This window comes from Sus scrofa, chromosome 7 (assembly GCF_054392235.1).
Source record: "Sus scrofa isolate SSC_HxYL_T2T_F1_AM1 chromosome 7, Sscrofa_HxYL_maternal_Yorkshire_Landrace_v2.0, whole genome shotgun sequence".
NCBI lineage: Eukaryota > Metazoa > Chordata > Mammalia > Artiodactyla > Suidae > Sus > Sus scrofa.
In genome coordinates, this window is record NC_139389.1 from 76,193,653 (window position 1) to 76,211,895 (window position 18,243).

General features: G+C 37.9%; 1 protein-coding gene across 2 annotated transcripts in view; it reads right to left on the reverse strand.

The window, feature by feature from the left end:
* Nucleotides 1-18,243, reverse strand: part of ARHGAP5 (Rho GTPase activating protein 5) — a 137,317-nt gene that overhangs the window by 118,617 nt on the left and 457 nt on the right. The window lies entirely within an intron of this gene.

An 18,243-nucleotide genomic window follows, 5' to 3' on the forward strand; every position in this document is an offset into this window, starting at 1 on the left:
ATGTGGAGATAAATACAAATCTCCTATCTTCATGGTTTAATGGCAGAGACAAACAGGAGAACGACATCAGATTATAGTGATAAGCATGATAGAAGAATGCTCTCCACCAGGAGTGAGGATGTACCGAGGAAGTCTTCCGTCAACAAAGAGATGATACCAACCAGAGTCTGCATGAGGAGGAGAAGCTGCAATGGGGAATAAATTAGGGAAAGGCCAAGGATGGGGCACATATGCAGAGGGCACAGAGAGGGATATATTTGATTTGCTCATTCTGTTCTCACCAGTCATCACTTTTTTAATTTCAAAAGGCCACAACCAAAAGCAAGAAAATTACAAATGAGAAGGCTCACTAGTAAAGGCAAATATATAGTAAAGGTAGAAAATAATCTACACACAAATATGGTATCAAAATCATTAATCATAAGATGAGGGGTACAAATGCATGATACTGGAGCTGCATTTGCAATTAGGAGACCAGCACATTGAGAGAATATTGTATATTTACATACTACTATATCAAAACCTCATGGTAACTACAAACCAAAAACCTGCAATAGATGCTCACACAAATAAAATAAAGCAATCCAATCCCTGGCCTCACTCAGTGGGTTAAGGATCTGGCAATGCTGTGAGCCATGGTGTAGGTCATAGACGTGGCTCAGACCCTGCATTGCTTTGGCTGTGGCAAAGGTTGGCAGCTGCTGCTCCAATATGACCCCTAGCCTGGGTACTTCCATATGCTGCCAGTGTGGCTCCAAATGGCAAGGGGAAAAAAGAAGAATAAAAAAAAGGTTAAAGCAATCCATACACAACTCTAAAGATAGTCATCGAACTACAAAAGAAGAGAACAGGAGAAGGGAATAAAAAAGACCCCCCCCAAAAAAAAATCCAAGCAATAAGAACTCACATATCAATAATAACCTCAAATGTAAATGGACTACATGTTCCAACCAAAAGACATAGACTGGCTGAATGAATACAAAAACAAGACCCAGGAGTTCCTGTTGTGGCTCAGCAGTAATGAACCTGACTAATGTCCATGAGGATATCACCTGGCCTTGTTTGGTGGGTTAAGGATCTGATGTTGCCATGAGCTGTGGTGTAGGTCACAGACACTGCTCAGATCTGATGTTGCTGTGGTTGTGGCATAGGCTGGTGGCTACAGCTCCAATCAACCCCTAGCCTGGGAACTTCCATATGCCTCGGATGCTTCCCTAAAAAGACAAACAACAACAACAACAACAAAAACAAGACCCATATATATGCTACAAGAGACCCACTTCAGCTCTAAGGACACATACAAACTGAAAGCAAGAGGCTGGAAGAAAATATTCCATGCAAATGGAAATCAAAAGAAAGCTTGAGTAGCAATACTCATATCAGACAAAATAGATCTTAAAATAAAGAATGTTACAAGAAACAAAGAAGGTCATTACATAATGATCAAAGTATCAATCCAAGAAGATACAACAATTGTAAATATATATGCACCCAACATAGGAGCACAACAATATATAAGGCAACTGCTAACAGCTTTAAAAGGAGAAATCAACAATAACACGATTATAGCAGGGGGCTTTAACACCCCACTATAGATTGTTCAGACAGAAAATCAACAAGGAAACATAGGCCTTAAATGAGGCATTAGACCAGATGGACTTAATAGATATCTATAGAATATTCCATCCAAAAGCAGCAGAATACACATTCTTCTCAAGTGTATATGGAACATTCTCTATGGAATGTTCCAAGGATAGATCACATTCTTGGCCACAAATCAAGTCTCAGTAAATTTAAGAAAATTGAAATACAATCAAGCATCTTTTCTGCCCACAATGCTATAAGACTAGACATCAACAAGGAAAAAACTGCAAAAAACACAAACACTTGGAGACTAAACAACATGCTACCAAACAACCAATAGACCACTGAAGAAATCAAAGAGGAAATTAAAAAATACCTAGAAGCAGGAGTTCCCGTCGTGGCGCAGTGGTTAACGAATCCGACTAGGAACCATGAGGTTGCGGGTTCGGTCCCTGCCCTTGCTCAGTGGGTTAACGATCCGGCGTTGCCGTGAGCTGTGGTGTAGGTTGCAGACGCGGCTCGGATCCCTCGTTGCTGTGGCTGTGGCATAGGCCTGTGGCTACAGCTCCGATTCAACCCCTAGCCTGGGAATCTCCATATGCCGCAGGAGCGGCCCAAGAAATAGCAGCAACAACAACAACAACAAAAAGACAAAAGACAAAAGACAAAAAAAAAAAAAAAAAATACCTAGAAGCAAATGGCAACAAAGACAAAACAATCCAAAACCTATGGGATGCAACAAAAACAGTTGTAGAAAGAGAGAAGTTTACAGCCATACAAGCCTACCTCAGGAGACAAGAAAAACCTCAAATAAACAACCTAACTTTGCACCTAAAGCAACTAGAGAAAAAAGAACAAAACACCCCAAAGTTAGCAGAAGAAAAGAAATCATAAAGAAATAAATGAAATAGAAATGAAGAAAGCAATAGAAAAGATCAATGAAACTAAAAGCTAGTTCTTCGAAAAGATCAACAAAATTGACAAACCCCTAGCCAGACTCATCAAGAAAAAAAGAGAAAGGACTTAAATCAATAAAATTAGAAATGAAAACAGAGACTTTACAACAGATGTCACAGAAATACAAAGGATCATAAGAGATTTCTACAAACAACTATATACCAATAAAATAGACAATCTCGAAGAAATGGACACATTCTTAGAAAGGTACAGTCTTCCAACACTAAACCAGGAAGAAATTTAAAAAAATGAATGGACCAATCACAAGCACTGAAATTGAAACTGTGATTTAAAAACTTCCAACAGGAGTTCCCGTCGTGGCGCAGTGGTTAACGAATCTGACTAGGAACCATGAGGTTTTAGGTTCGATCCCTGCCCTTGCTCAGTGGGTTAACGATCCAGCGTTGCCGTGAGCTGTGGTGTAGGTCGCAGACGCGGCTTGGATCCTGCGTTGCTGTGGCTCTGGCGTAGGCTGGCAGCTACAGCTCCGATTCGACCCCTGGCCTGGGAACCTCCATATGCCACGGGAGCAGCCCAAGAAATGGCAAAAAGACAAAAAAATAAATAAATAAAAACTTCCAACAAACAAAAGCCCAGGACCAGACAGCTTTATGAGTGAATTCTACCAAAAATTTAGAGAAGAATTAACACCTATTCTTCTGAAACCTTGCAGAGGAAGGAACACTCTCAAACTCATTCTAGGCCACCATCACCTTGATACCAAAACCAGACAAAGATATCCAAAAAAAAAAAAAAAAAAAAAGAGAGAGAGAGAGAGAGAGAAAAGGTCAGTCCTTTATTGGCCTTTAGATACAGGTCAGTATCACTGATATACATGCAAAAGTCCTCAACAAAATACTAGCAAACTGAATCTAGCAATACATTAAAAGGGTCATATACCATGATCAAGGATGCAAGGATTTTTCAATATATGCACATCAATCAGTGTGATACACCACATTAACAAACTGAATAAAAGCCATATGATCCTCTTGATAGATGCAGAAAAATCTTTTTGACAAAATCCAACACCCATTTCTGATTTAAAAAACCCTCCAGAAAGTGGGCATAGAGGCATATTACCTCAACATAACAAATGCCCAATATGACAAGCCCACAGCTAACATTATTCTCAATGGAGAAAAGGGGAAAGAACTCCCACTAAGATCAGGAACAAGACAAGGATGGCCACTCTTGCCACTTGTATTCAACATGGTGTGGCAGTTCTAGCCATGGCAATCAGAGAAGAAAAAGGAATAAAAGGAATTCACATTGGAACAGAAGAAGTCAAATTATTTGCAGATGACATGATACTGTACCTAGAAAATCCTGAAGACACTACCAGAAAACAGTATAGAGCTCATCAATAAATTTGGTAAAGTTGCAGGATACAAAATTAATACACAAAAACCAACTGCATTTCTTTATACTAATAAAGAAAGATCAGAAAGAGAAATTAGAGAAACAATCCCATTTACCATCACATCAAAAAGAATAAAATACCGAGGAATAAACCTACCTAAAGAGACAAAAGACCTGTACTCACAAAACTAAGACCCTGGTGAAAGAAATCAAAGATGACACAAACAGATGGAAAGATATACCATGTTCTTGGGTTGGAAGAATCAATATTGTCAAAATGAGTATAGTACCCAAGGCAATCTACAGATTCAATTCAATCCCTATCAAATTACCAATGGTATTTTTCACAAAACTAGAACAAAATATTTTCAAATTTGCTTGGAAATAGAAAAGACCCCTAATAGTCAAAGCAATACTGAGAAAGAAAAACAGAGCTGGAGGAATCAGGCCCCCTATTTTAGACCATACCACAAAGCTACAGTCATCAAAATAGTATGGTACTAGCTCATAAACAGAAATATAGATCAATGGAACAGGATAGATCTCAGAAATAAACCCAAGACCTACAGTCAAGTAATCTATGACAAAGGAGGTAAGAATATACATTGGGGAAAAGACAGTCCCTTCAATAAGTGGTGCTGGGAAAATTGGACAGCTACATCCAAAACAATGAGATCAGAACGTTCTCTAAAACCATACACAAAAATAAACTCAGAATGGATTAAAGATATACATGTAAGACTGGATACTATAAAAACTCTTGGAGGAAAACATAGGCCTAACACTCTCTTGACATAAACCAATAGCAACATCTTCTCAGATCCACTTCCTTGAGTAATGACAATAAAAATAAACAAACAGGAACTAATTAAACTGAAAAGCTGTTGCACAGAAAAGGAAACCCTAAACAAAACAAAAATGTGACTCAGAGAATGGAGAAAATATTTGCAAATGGAAGCAACTGACACGGGGAAATCTCCAAAATATACAAACACCTCCTGCAGCTCAATGCAAAAAAACAAAAAAACAAAACAAAACAAAACAAAAACAAACAAAAAAAAAACACAACCCAATCAAAAAATGGGCAAAAAATCTAAATAGTCATTTCTCCAAAGAAGACATATGGATGGCCAAAAATGCATGAAAAGAATTAGCATCACTAATTATTAGAGAAATACAAATCAAAACTACTATGAGGTACCACCTAACACCAGCTAGAGTGGCCATCACTAAAAAGTCTACAAATAATAAACGCTGGAGAGGGTTTGGAGGAAAGGGAATGTATATTGGTGCACTATGGAAAACAGTATGGAGGTTCCTCAAAAAACTAAAAAGAGAACCACCCATACAATCCATCATTCCCACTGGTCATCTATCCAGACAAAACTATAATTTGAAAAGATACGTGCACCTCGATATTCACTGCAGCACTAGCCAAGTCACGGAAGCAACCCAAATGTCCATCACCAGAGGAGTGGATAAATAAGATGCAGTACATATATACACAATGCAATATTACTCAGCCTTAAAAAAGAATGAAACAATTCCATTTATAGCAACATGAGTGGACTTGGAAACTATCACACTAAGTTAGTCAGATAGTGAAAGACAAACATCATATGATATCACCTATATGTGGAATCTAACAAAAAAATGGATACAAATGAGCTTATCTGCTGACTCACAGACTTTGAAAAACTTATGTTTACTGGTTACTGAAGGAAAAAGGTAGGGAGTGGGAGGGATGGACTGGGGATGGCAAATGCACATTGAGGTATATGGAATGATTGGTCAAGAGGGACCTGATGTACAGCACAGACAACTTTACCCAGTATTGTGATAATCTATGTAGGAAAATAATCTGAGAGAGGATGGATATATGAATATGTATGACAGGGTCACTTTGCTATACAGCGGAGACTATCACAGCCTTACGAATTAACTATACTTTGATAAAAATGGTCTCATGAGAAAAAATAGAAGCTTAAGCTTCTTTATGCAGACATCTCAATATATTTGAAGGATGAGTTAAACCAGAGTAGATTTCCAACCTCAGATAAAACAGGGAAATAACCAAACAGCAAAGATTACTATACGTTGCAATAGACTGTTCTAACCAGCACTCTAAAAAATGGTGTGCCCTCTAATACACCAATTCTACTTCTAGGACTTTATCCAATGGAAAGATAAATATACAAGGATGTCACTTGTCATCGTATTTATATTGTAAAAGCAGGAAAACTTATTCCGATTAAAAGAGGAATGGATAAAAAATTATGGAGTAGAATACTGTTTAAATATTAGAATGAGATAAAGAGCATATTGCTTAACTGTATATATTGCTGGATCCCGTTTATGTGAAAAATGTATGTGTATATATATGTGCATATATCTATACATTTAATATTTGGGAAAGGTTTGAAAGGATGCACACCTGGGGAGGAAAGTAGATAAGGGGGAGGTAAGGAGATAGCAGAAAGGAATCTGTTATTTCTTATGCTTTTTTGTCGTTTACATTTTTATGATTAAAACCTTTTTAAAAGGGAACAAGAGCATGTATCCACTGTCAACTAAGAGAAAAGAAAAGCAACAGCAAAAAAAGTCGAAAATAAAGAAAGTGAGGGGCCTTAGCACACTTGATAGAAGGGGTACTAGAAATCTATTATAGAAGATTGAAAATTATCTTGGTAGCAGACTCTTACTCTTAATAGCAGATAAGGCATTTTCAAACAGTGAATTATGTAACCCTCAAGCATAACATCTCTGATGGGTATACACAGCAACTTTATACTATATAGATTGAATCATTTCATAAAATGCATCAAGCACATCACTACAAAACATATGCTTTTTTCCTGTGATAAATCACCTTGACTAGGTCACAGAATGAGTAGATCACAAACTGCAGTTTTCTAAGTGCCACATTAGAGCCCTGAAACATGGTGACACTCCTCTGATTTTGCTGGCCTAAGTGACACCTGCCATCAAAATCACAGCCCATCTCACATTTGTTACACTATGACAAGCAATTTTCATTCAGTAATGCTTGCTCATGTACATTGGCAGAAAACAAAAGGAGATATATATTCTTTTTTTTGTTGTTTCATTTCAAAAGTATAATGTAGTATTCAAGCATTTATTTGAAATGCTGGCAATTTCTTGGACTTCTTAGAATTAATATGATAAAACCTCACAATTTAAAACAATAACTTGAATAATTACATAGGGGGTTGTGTTCCATGGTATTTAACTCTACCAAGTATTTAGTTAACACATCCCTCCTCTACTCCTCCCTTTTTTCTTTCTTTTTTTCCTTCCATTTTTTCTTTCTGCCTTCCATAATCAAGACCTCATAGATATCAGTGTGCAGGTTGCTAGGAATCCAAAGACGAGAGTGACATAATTCCTGCCTTGGATGAATTTACAGTATAGTGAGGTAAACTCTAGATAGGCAGGGTAATCTGAATAAAACATGGTGCTGTAAACAAAATACTGACAAAAAAGAAAATAGCATTTATTGGGCGTCTACTTCATGAAAAGCACATGTTAGATGTTTTATCTACATTATTCACTTAACCTTCACATTTAATCCTCATACCTTCCCATGGGTATTTTTACTTTCCTTTTGCAAATGAGGAACTTGAGCTGGAGAAAAATTAAATAATGTTAAAAATCTCAAAACATCTTATAAATAACCAGCAGTGTGTTAAGATGGTAAATTATAAACTTGACTGGATTAACTGACTTGTTAATTTTTCTCCTGAACTAGAACCCCCAAATTTTTCTACCCACTGCTAGAGCTCACTTTTATACAGACAGAAAGAAATGGGCTGCTATTAGTTCATTACAGTGAAACTTGGCATTTGTTTTTAATAATTAGGTTTATAATTTCAATTATAAGAAGACAACCATATCATTTCATTAACAATTAATTAGAAAAGAATTGTTCATTGGGAGAGTAAATTTTTCTGAAAACAAAAGCACTGACACTATATACACAAAATAGAGGACTCTAGAAATGCTATTGAATGGCTTATCTGACCTCTGTTTTACGTTTGTTTAACTTCAGTTTAAAGGCATTCTTAATTTTTCTTCCCGTTTTTAGGACAGTGTTGGTTTAGTTTCTTTCTTTTTTTTTCTGGCTGCACTTGTGGCATGTGGACCTTAATCTGCTAGGTCACCAGAGAACTCCTGGTTCAGTTTCTATAGCTAAGAATTATCTAGAAGACTTACGGCTATGTAATTTCTACATATTATATTTTGTAAGCTATTTTATTTGGAGGGAGGAGGAAGCAGTTATTTTATAGCTGGTAAAACTGATGATCTGAGTAGTAACTAAAGGTTAAAAGAAAGGACAGCTAATGAGTCTTCCTCATAAATACAGTTTAACATTTTCTGTTCTCTTTGTTAACAGAGATAAAAGGTAGCTTGTTTGCTTCCTCCTTTTCTTCTAACAATCATATATTAAACACTTGCTGTGTTCCAGACTTTATCCTAAGTACCAGGGATACAAAAATGAAGTATGTCACAGTCTAACAAAGATAGCCCTGAAAAGACCATGTTCTAGGCACCTTACTATGTACTTTATGTGAATGATCTCATTTAATACTTACAGTAACTTTGTCTGATAGGTACTAACATTGTCTCTATTGTCCCCATTTTGCAAATGAAAACAGCAAGGCTAACAGAGGCCACAATCACAGAAAGTGGCATTGCTAAGTGTGTTTGTCTTTTAATTACTACATGACACTGCTAAAATAGAGACATAACCAAAGAGTCCTAGGAACCAGAAATGCATAAAGGGGAGTGACAGACTTGGCTTCAGACAGTCCAGAGAGCCTTTATAGAGGATATAGCATTTCAACTTTACCTTGAAAGAAGAAATAGTGGATATTCACAGGTGGAGAGGAGTGGAAGGGCATTATAGACTGGGAAAAAATATACATGAAAAGGCACAGAGGTGTAAAAGGGCCTGGCAAGGTTGAAGAAACCATTCAAGATCTGCAACAAATGAGTCAACAGACCTAAACCTAGATGAGGGAGGTTCGCATGCTTCAATAAAGACCTTAGGCTTTGTCCTCAAGGCAGCAGAAAACTAAGGAGGAAGTGGAATAAAAGCTCTGTGTGTGTGTGTGTGTGTGTGTGTGTATGTGTGTGTGTGTGTGTGTGTGTGTGTGTTAAAGATAATGCTTGTGGCAATGCAAAGAGTAGGCTGGAAATACAATGTTCTCTAGCTGTAAATGCAACAATCTATGAACAAAAGAAAGGGCTGCCCTGAAGTTCTATATGATATTATGGTTTATAAAAAGAAATATATTTTGGTCTTCATACCCTGTCCCTGACCCAGGGCTCCTAAAACCCTTGTAAATTCCTAAGTGACAAGGGTGCTTTTGATCTAATGAGGTGACTCTGGGTGGCCTCCTGGTTTGGGGGCTGGTCATCAGAAAGATGAAGCTATGATTAGAAATGGAATTTCAGCCCTGCCCCCACCCCCACTTCTCTAGAGAGGGGAGAGGGACTGGAAAATGAGTTAATAATTGATCATGAGGAAACCTCCATAAAATCCCAATTGTATGAGATTTGGAGAGATTCCAGGTTGGCAAACATAGCCACACTGGGAGAATGATGCTCCTCAGCTACACAGGGATAGAAACTCCTGCATTTGGGACCCATACCATATGTATCTCTTCACCTGCTGTTCATCTGCATCCTTTAATAAAATGGTAAATGTAAGTAAGTCACTCTGGACCCACTCTAGCAAATTAATCGAAGCCAAACTGGGGGTAGTGGGAACCTCTGATTCATACCAAGTCGGACAGAAGTTGGGGACCTGCTCCTTGCAACTGGCATCTGAAGTGAGACAGGAGCTGTCTGGTGTGACTGAGCCCTTAACCTATGGGATCTCTAAGAGGATAGTGCCAGAACTGAGTCAACTGTATGATTCCCAGCTGGTGTCATAAAGAATTGCTTGTTGTGGGGAAAAACCACATTATTTGGTGACCAAAAGGGTCAGTAGTGAAGTGTTCCGTGTGAAAGGAAAGACGAAAGACACAGTAGGAAATACTGCTTTTTTTTTTTTAATTTATTCTAGTTCTGTGGATGTCTAAGTACCCAAGCAGCCCACACTGTGTAGGATGCTGAAGGGGTTAATAAGAGCAAGTGATGAAGGAAGCAAGTATGTATGTAGCTTACACAGGCCACGTTACTGTGCTAAACCTTTTTACATATATCATCCATGTGGTCCTCACAATAACCTTCAGAGTTTATTTCTTTCTCTACTTGTGGAAGAGAAATCTGATTATTAAGAAAGGTATCTAAGGTCACACAGGTGATCACTGGCAGAGCTGGAATCCAAACCACCCCAGCCTGTCTTCCTCCAAAGCCTAAGGCCTTTCATGGAGGACACACTCAAGGACATTACAATCTATTTAATGGTTCCATTCATTCTGGTTTGCCTTCACTTAATTTAAATAAAGTGCCTTGGAGAGTCAAAGTGTTAAAGCAGCAAACAAAGATGACAAAGTAAAGATCAGACAGCAGATCTATTAAGTACAGACCTAGTTAGGTGCTCCTTTTAAAAGTATGCTCTACATATATCACATTTGTGGGCATACTGCCATTCACCTAAAAGGGAAATTTCTAGAGATGCATCTATCATTTGCATTTGCAGTTTTGGAAACTTCCCAGAAAACTATGCTCTGAATGAAAGAATGTAGTATTAAGGCAAAAATTATACTTAGATTTACCTAGCAAACCAACTTCTAGAATCAAGGTTATTACTGCAATGATTTTGAGTAGGCTTTGTACTTTTAGATGCATGTGCATGTGCGTGCACACACACACACACACACACACACAGTCTCTTTAGAGAAACCAGGCTAGACCGTTGCCCTGAGGACCTGTTTGTAACATTGCATTCCAGTGACTAAACGGCCTTGATACTATATTATACTAAGCTTTCACACTGCTATAATTAAGTACCATTATACTTGTATTATCATTCATGAAGTTTACAAATGGATTGGAAAAGATAACCCACCTGATGTAAGTGTTATATAAATGTTAGCTGCTGCTGCTGTTGTTATCCATCATCACTATTACTTTGTTTCTAATCTAACCAAGCAACGGCATTAATACTGTAACAGAAAGACCCTAAAACTTTGGAGGGTCTAGCAGTGTATGAATCTCACAGGCCTTTGACCAAAGAAGTATCTTCTTTTTTCTGAAAAGGAAACCCTTTAGATGACCAGATTGACACAACCAAGCCAATCATCATCTCATAATTTCCCTCTTTCATTATTTTTCTCCCTAGTCTTCTTTTTCTTCAACATTTATTAACCCTGGTAATTAACCCACACATTTATTTCACTAATATTTATTGAGTGCCTACTCTATGCCAGACTTGGTTCTAGGATTAGAGCAGTGAAAAAAAAGCAGTCAAAAATAGGAAGACACTATTCTGGTGGACCACTCATGCCACGCATCTAAAACACATCATACACCCACTTGAAGGCCAGTACAAGACACCCTGTCAGGACCCAGGACTGGCAGTAGGTGAAGAGTAGGGTGAAGGAAAAGACCAAGCCTCCAGATAGCCACACCCCACACCTACCCTCCTCCCAGAGTCTGACTACACCCCAGAAGTTTAAGAAAAATTCTCCCTATTGCTACACTCACCTTTGTGTGATGCTTTGGCTTCTTACTACCTCTGGAGTCTCACAGTTCTTACAGCTAAGATTGTGACTCTCCTTTCCAACCAACAAATGCCTAACACCAAGAACTTTTCTTGAGGAAAAACCTGAAGATCTGAAGGAACCGAGGGCATTTTACATGGGAATCTAGACTCCTGGCTGCAGGCCCTGTGCAGTCACCTTCTCATTAGGTATGAGCTGTACTGAGCAGCTCTGTGATCTAGGAATCCATCTACATGCAGTCCACCTCTGCAAGGCTAGAAATTCACATCAGCAAGGCCTGAAGGGCATGACTAGGGGATTGAATTTAATCTACTTCATACTCGGGTTCCATCTCTGTAGGAACTTAATGAGTTTCACTAAACCAAATCTTCTCAGTTTCCCTAAAAAGAAAGGAAGGAAACAAGATTCAAATGGTTCATTTAGAAATATCCCTTTATTGTGCAATGTTGAATAAAAGCACTGTTTTCAAATGTAGCCATGTCAAGTAGATGACTACCACTTATCCATTATAAGATCAGGAACAGAAACTATCTAAAATATGGATAAGTTAAACTCTCAAAAAACTGAAAAATATTATTTTGGCCAGTGATTCAGCCTCTTTCCTTCAGACCAAACGTTTTAGGAAAAGTAGTAACATATGAAGAAAATAAATGTTTTGAATTGAATTTCTTTTCCTCCTGGTAGAGGTGACTATTGAACAATGAAATGGCCAAGGGGTAGGCAGGAAGCCACAGGGGACAGGAGCAGGAGCAAAGGACAGAACTAATCCACAGAGAGGTCTGAAACAATGTTGAATTCAGTGTATTTCTACTTTACATGGTAAAAGAAGAAGCATGGAAAATAATAGTTATATTAGCTTAGGTAATGGCAGTAATTAATAGTTGCATGTCTCTCCTATGCTAGGCCCAGTGCCTGCCAGGTGTTTTACATCCATCATCTCTCAGCAATCCTGCAAGGGAAGCATTATTCTTATTTTAAAGAGGAAAAATTGGAGACTCAGGGAGTTAAGTGTCTTGCCCAGGCCCACATAGCAAGATGGTAGAGCCTAAATCCAAATTCAAGGCCCTTCCCTTTCACCCCAAATCTCTTTTGCACCATTCTTTAGAATCCACTGCAAAATTTTACACATTTCTCAAGTGGGGATCTATTATGTTATTATGTCAGTTTAGAACATTTTAAATAACATTCTAGTGAAACAAGTAGGCTATCATTAGTGTAAGGAAAAATTACCTTGAGAGCTTGTTTATTTATTTATTTATTTTTGTCTTTTTAGGACTGCACTGGTGGCATATGGAGGTTCCCAGGCTAGGGGTCTAATTGGAGTTACAGCTGCCAGCCTATGCCAGAGCCACAGCAACGCCGGATCCAAGCCATGTCTGCAACCTACACTACAGCTCATGGCAACGCTGGATCCTTAAACCACTGAGCAAGGCCAGGGATCGAACCTGCAACCTCATGCTTCCTAGTTGGATTCGTTTCAGCTGTGCCACAAAGGGAACTCCCCGAGAGCTTGTTTAAAATGCATATCCCTGGGTTATACCCTTGCAAGATTAAAATTCAGTAGGTGTGGGTTAGCATCCAGCAATCTACACTTTAAATAGGCATCCAAGGTATTAATATAGGTGATCATCAGATCATATTTTGAGACACAAATGTCATATGCCTTACTCGAAATTTCTAACTCTGTTTCCTATTCTCTTGCCTTGTCATTCACTTTATTCTAAAATGTATGGAGTCATGCCAGTGAGACAGTGGTCTGGCATATTGGGGGAAAATATAATACCCGTGAGAAGAGGCCTAGGTTCTTGGTAGAACTCTGTTGCTAACTAGTTGGGTAAACTCGAACAATTCCTTTGAATGTTGTGGGCATTTTCTTCCTCATTTATAAAATGAGAGTTTCTAAAAATCACACATCTATGATTTTATTGGGCTGAAGAAAGCCAGTTTTAAAATGATAATGGGAGTTCCATCATTCCTTAGTGGTTAATGAACCCAACCAGCATGCATGAGGTGACAGATTTGATCCCTGGCCTTGTTCAGTGGGTTAAGGATCTGGTGCTGTGGTGAGCTGTGATTGTAGGTCATAGATGTGGCTCAGATCCTGCGTTGTTGTAGCTGTGGTGTAGGTTGGCGGCTGCAGCTCCGATTCTACCCCTAGCCTAGGAACTTCCATATGCCCCAAGTGTGGCCCTAAAAAAAAAAAAAAAAAAAAGACTAAAATAAAATAAAATGATAATGATCTCTAGAGCCCAGACATTTCAATGGTGAAATGTAATATGCAAAGTCTACTTTCTCTATAAATTTTATACTATCAACACTGTGCCTCCAAATATCATGGATTTGGGGGGAGGGAATGGGAATCATTTCATCCATCATTCCATAATGGAAGCAAGTACAAGTTATATTTTTAATGCCGTTCAGCTGTTTGCTTAGCAAATGATTTCTTTAGTTACGTATACTAAGAATTATTTAAGTGTATATACAGTAGACCCTTGAACAACATGAGTTAGAACTATGCCAGTCCACTTATATGGTGAATTTTTTGAAGAGTAAATACTGTAGTACTAAATGATCCACAGCTGAATCCATGGATATAGATCCATAGACATGGGGGGTTAACTGCAAAGTTATAGGAGGTTTTCCACTGAGTGGAGGATGGAGTGCCAAACCCCTGTCTTGCTAAGGGTCAACTGTATCTCAAATCTTAGAAAGCAAGCTGTTGCACAATCCTTCATTCTAATTTTCAGTAGCATCTTGAAGCCCGAAGCTTTTTTTGAAATAGTTAAGACACCCCTTGATTTCTCTCAACACATCCTTGGATATTAGAAACACAGGTTGAGAATTGCTGATTTATATCTTGTTTTTAAATGTCCAAAGTATGGCTTATTGGGTAGTGTCCATGGAGATAAGCCTAACAAGTGAGATGAGACACAAATGAAGTCACAAGTTACAAAAGAGAATGAAGACCACGAGAAAGAGCTTTGGTTCTAACTCAGGAAAATCATGGAGTAAACTTGCTCACTTTCAGAAAATTGTGAATATATTTACTCCCCTTGAAATATTCCTCTCATCTCTATGACTTATTAATGCTTTCCCAGGAGGCACTAATTTTCTTGTTTAAGCCTAGTCTAGCAGCAGAATTTGGTTACAGAAAGAGACAAGGGAAAGATATATTATTATGTGGGAAATCTGGATCATCACAAACAAAAGAACCAATTCATTCAATTATGAACTAAGTTGAGATGCACTACTTGTAGCAATGCTGAGGGAGACATTAATTTCACATTTAAATAGTGTGTAATATTTCCCCAGCATTTGCAGTATAATTTAACAGCTCTTATTTAAAAAAGAACTTTTCAACTCAATTGATGCTAGTTTTAGCTCTGAAACTTTCAATTATAACACATTCCCCAAAGCATCATATTAAGTAAACTCAATGTATTCATAATCTTACATAGCCTATACAACATAGTCAAGGCACTTAGGGAAGTGTATTGAGATTATTTTGCATGTATCATAGGATGAATATACTTTTTCTATCTTTTTATAGCAATTTCCTTAGCAAGATCTTGGAGAGTTCATAAATTGACTTGACTTCCTCAGTTTATGATTTTGCAGCATCCAAGAAAGATAAAATGTTTTCTGCTGCAGCTAAGGAGTATAATACTGCTATACTCTATTTACTTGAATTCCAAGGTAAGCTCAGAAGTTAAAATGAAAAGGTTACTTTTTTAGGTCAAGAATTCTAAGGAAAACATTTTCTTTTACTCCATACTAATCTCTAATAACATTTATGAATGCTATGACCTAAAAAAAAACAAAGTAACTATTTTTTTCTGGCTTAGAAAAAATTCCAGCCAATAACTTCTAATCCACACATAACCCAAAATATGAAGCCCAGAACCAAACCCCTGACAAACCATAAAAGATCAGGTGCACTGGACCATGTAGGTGCTCAAGCACCTTCTGCCTTCACATTTTACTGAATCTTCTAAAATGAAGAAACACTTCTGTGAGCCAAAAAGGGGAGGGTGAAACTATAGCGCTCTCTCTACTAAGACAAATGAGACAAGTATGTCCACAGTGGATTGGAAACTTCTCTAACCATGCCCTTCGTAATCACCAGAATGTTACGTGGCCTCAAATTTTGCATTTACCTGATTGTTTAGAGGTTCCGGGCTCATTTAAATAACTTTGGCTGTAATTGTGGTCTAAGGATATTCTATCAGTGCCGAGGAAAACCCAGAGAGCAGGATTTTGTAGGAAGTGTCTCTATATGGTATCTAAAGAATAAATAAATTTTCCTAGAATTGTTGTTTAGGTATTCAGAATTTTGGTAGGCTAAATAGTCCTCAATAATTTTGGTATCTGAAATGCCAGAAAAAGGAATATCAAGGTAGATGAAATGAGTTAATAATAATGGCCACTAAAATCTGTCAGGTGTTCAACATCAATAATTTTGGTTAATCCAAACAGTAGTTCTTCGAGGTAAGTAAAATATTCCATTTTTACGAATGAGAAAACTGAGATCCATGGAGGTTAAGAAACTTGCTTAAGGAGTCATAGCTGATAATGGCAGAATAAGAACTTAACCCAAATAAAATTTTTTTAATTAAAAAAACAGAATTTAACTCACACAGCTGGGTTCCAGGCCTGATGTATTTAAACCGTATGATATATGGCCCTCCAGAAGGCCTCCTTTGTTTCCAGAGACTCTAGCTCCACAGTAGTCAGCTCATCTCTGCTTACCTGTCATTAGCTGCCAAGGAAATGAGACCATCTCTAGGGTGAGCAGCATAAAACATTCAAATGAGATTTAAATAGGGAGTCTGCATTTTTTATTTACACTACTTTGTGCTGCACTGAAGGTAATTTGTTTCATGCAGTACTTCAGAAGCCATACTGTTAATTCTGGAGTGTGATACTAGCATTGAAGATTTGCCCTATCCAATCTTTTCTTTTCTTTTCTCTTCTTTTCTTTTCTTTTCTTTTCTTTTCTTTTCTTTTCTTCTTCTTAGGGCTGCTCCGGTGGCATATGGAGGTTCCCAGGCTAGGTGTCAAATCGGAGCTACAGCTGCTGGCCTACACCACAGCCACAGCTACATGGGATCCAAGCAGCGTCTGCGACCTACACCACAGCTCATGGCAATGCTGGATCCTTAACCCACTGATCGAGGCCAGGGATGGAACCTGCAACTTCAAGGTTACTAGTTGGACCACAACGAGAACTCCAATCTATTATTTTCAATAGGAATTTTCTGACACTGAGGGTACAGCATTTAGGGATATAGAATTACTGCCTCTGTGAACACATTCCATTTATAAAGCAACTTGCAAGGGGTTGGGGAAAATGGGGCAATTCTCAATCTAGAATTTGGGGGAAGTGGCCATAAGAATTCTCGGTCCTGTAACTTTGTGAAAAATTCATTGCCTGGAGGCTTGTGGAAGAAGCTTGTTGCTAATTCTGGGCCTGGGACATCTTAGCAGCACCTCCTTGGAATGGATTTTAACAGTACACTCCTCACCTCTAGGGATCAGGGGGTTCCTTGGCTCCAGTAGAGATGCTAAGGAATTCCAAGAACCCCGTGCAATTCCTAAGATCTGAGGGTGCACAGCTAAACAGGGCACACTACCTTCTTTCCTAACTTTTCTGTTCTGAATTGTAGGGTTTCTGTGTTATCTGTACTCACGCAGATCTCCATGCCTTTGGAAAGTTACAATGAGTTCTCTTATCAATTTATTCAAAGTTTGTGGTCAAAATAGACAAAGAAATAACGGGAAAAAGTTAAAAAGGCTAAGAAAGATTTCACAAATTATGCAGTACATTAAGCTTCCCCAAAGCACAAAGGCCTGGCTCCCTAATTTATGATTTCACTCTTATTATTTAGACACAAGTTCGTTCTATTTCATGACATTCTATTATTTAAACACTGTATTATTTCCTTATCTGGCAATGGTTATTTTTGACCCTGTGGTCAGATAAGAAGGTTGGGCAGATGGTACTTTCAATTTAAATGGATTTTTATGCCACTAAAAGGAATGTTTGCTCTGTCTAAGAAGAGCATTGACTATAAAAGTCACAGGCTTCAAACCATTTCCTGTGGGATCTTTCCACTATCCCTCCAATTAGTCAGTCAATGTGATGTTTCTCTAAACATGATCATTTATTTTTCTCTGGAGGGTTGCCTTCCATCCCATTCAAGAAAGATGATCCTGGAAAATAAGGAAAGCTTTCTACACCCCCCAGTACAATATTTATGGTTAATTGCAGCCCAGCCTAATGAATGACAAAAGGAAAAAGCATTAAGTTTCCTTGTTCTTCTCATGTAATAAAGCATTTGTTGCAGTTTGAGTACCAGCCAATTTCCATTGTTTAGGCAATAATTAGTCAAATTATACCAATCACCAACAATCATAACAGAAATTATATAACTGTAATTTAGACCAATGACCTTGGAGTTATGAAAATAGAATGTGGAGTATTTAATTGAATAACGTGGCTTTACAATTCTATATAAACTCAAGGTTTTTATATTAATTAATTTACAATATCCTGTACCTAGACATTTCTGAAAGTGACAAAATTATGTAATTTCCTCCAAACATCCAAATAGCATCTTATTTCAACAAACTGATCCATATTAAA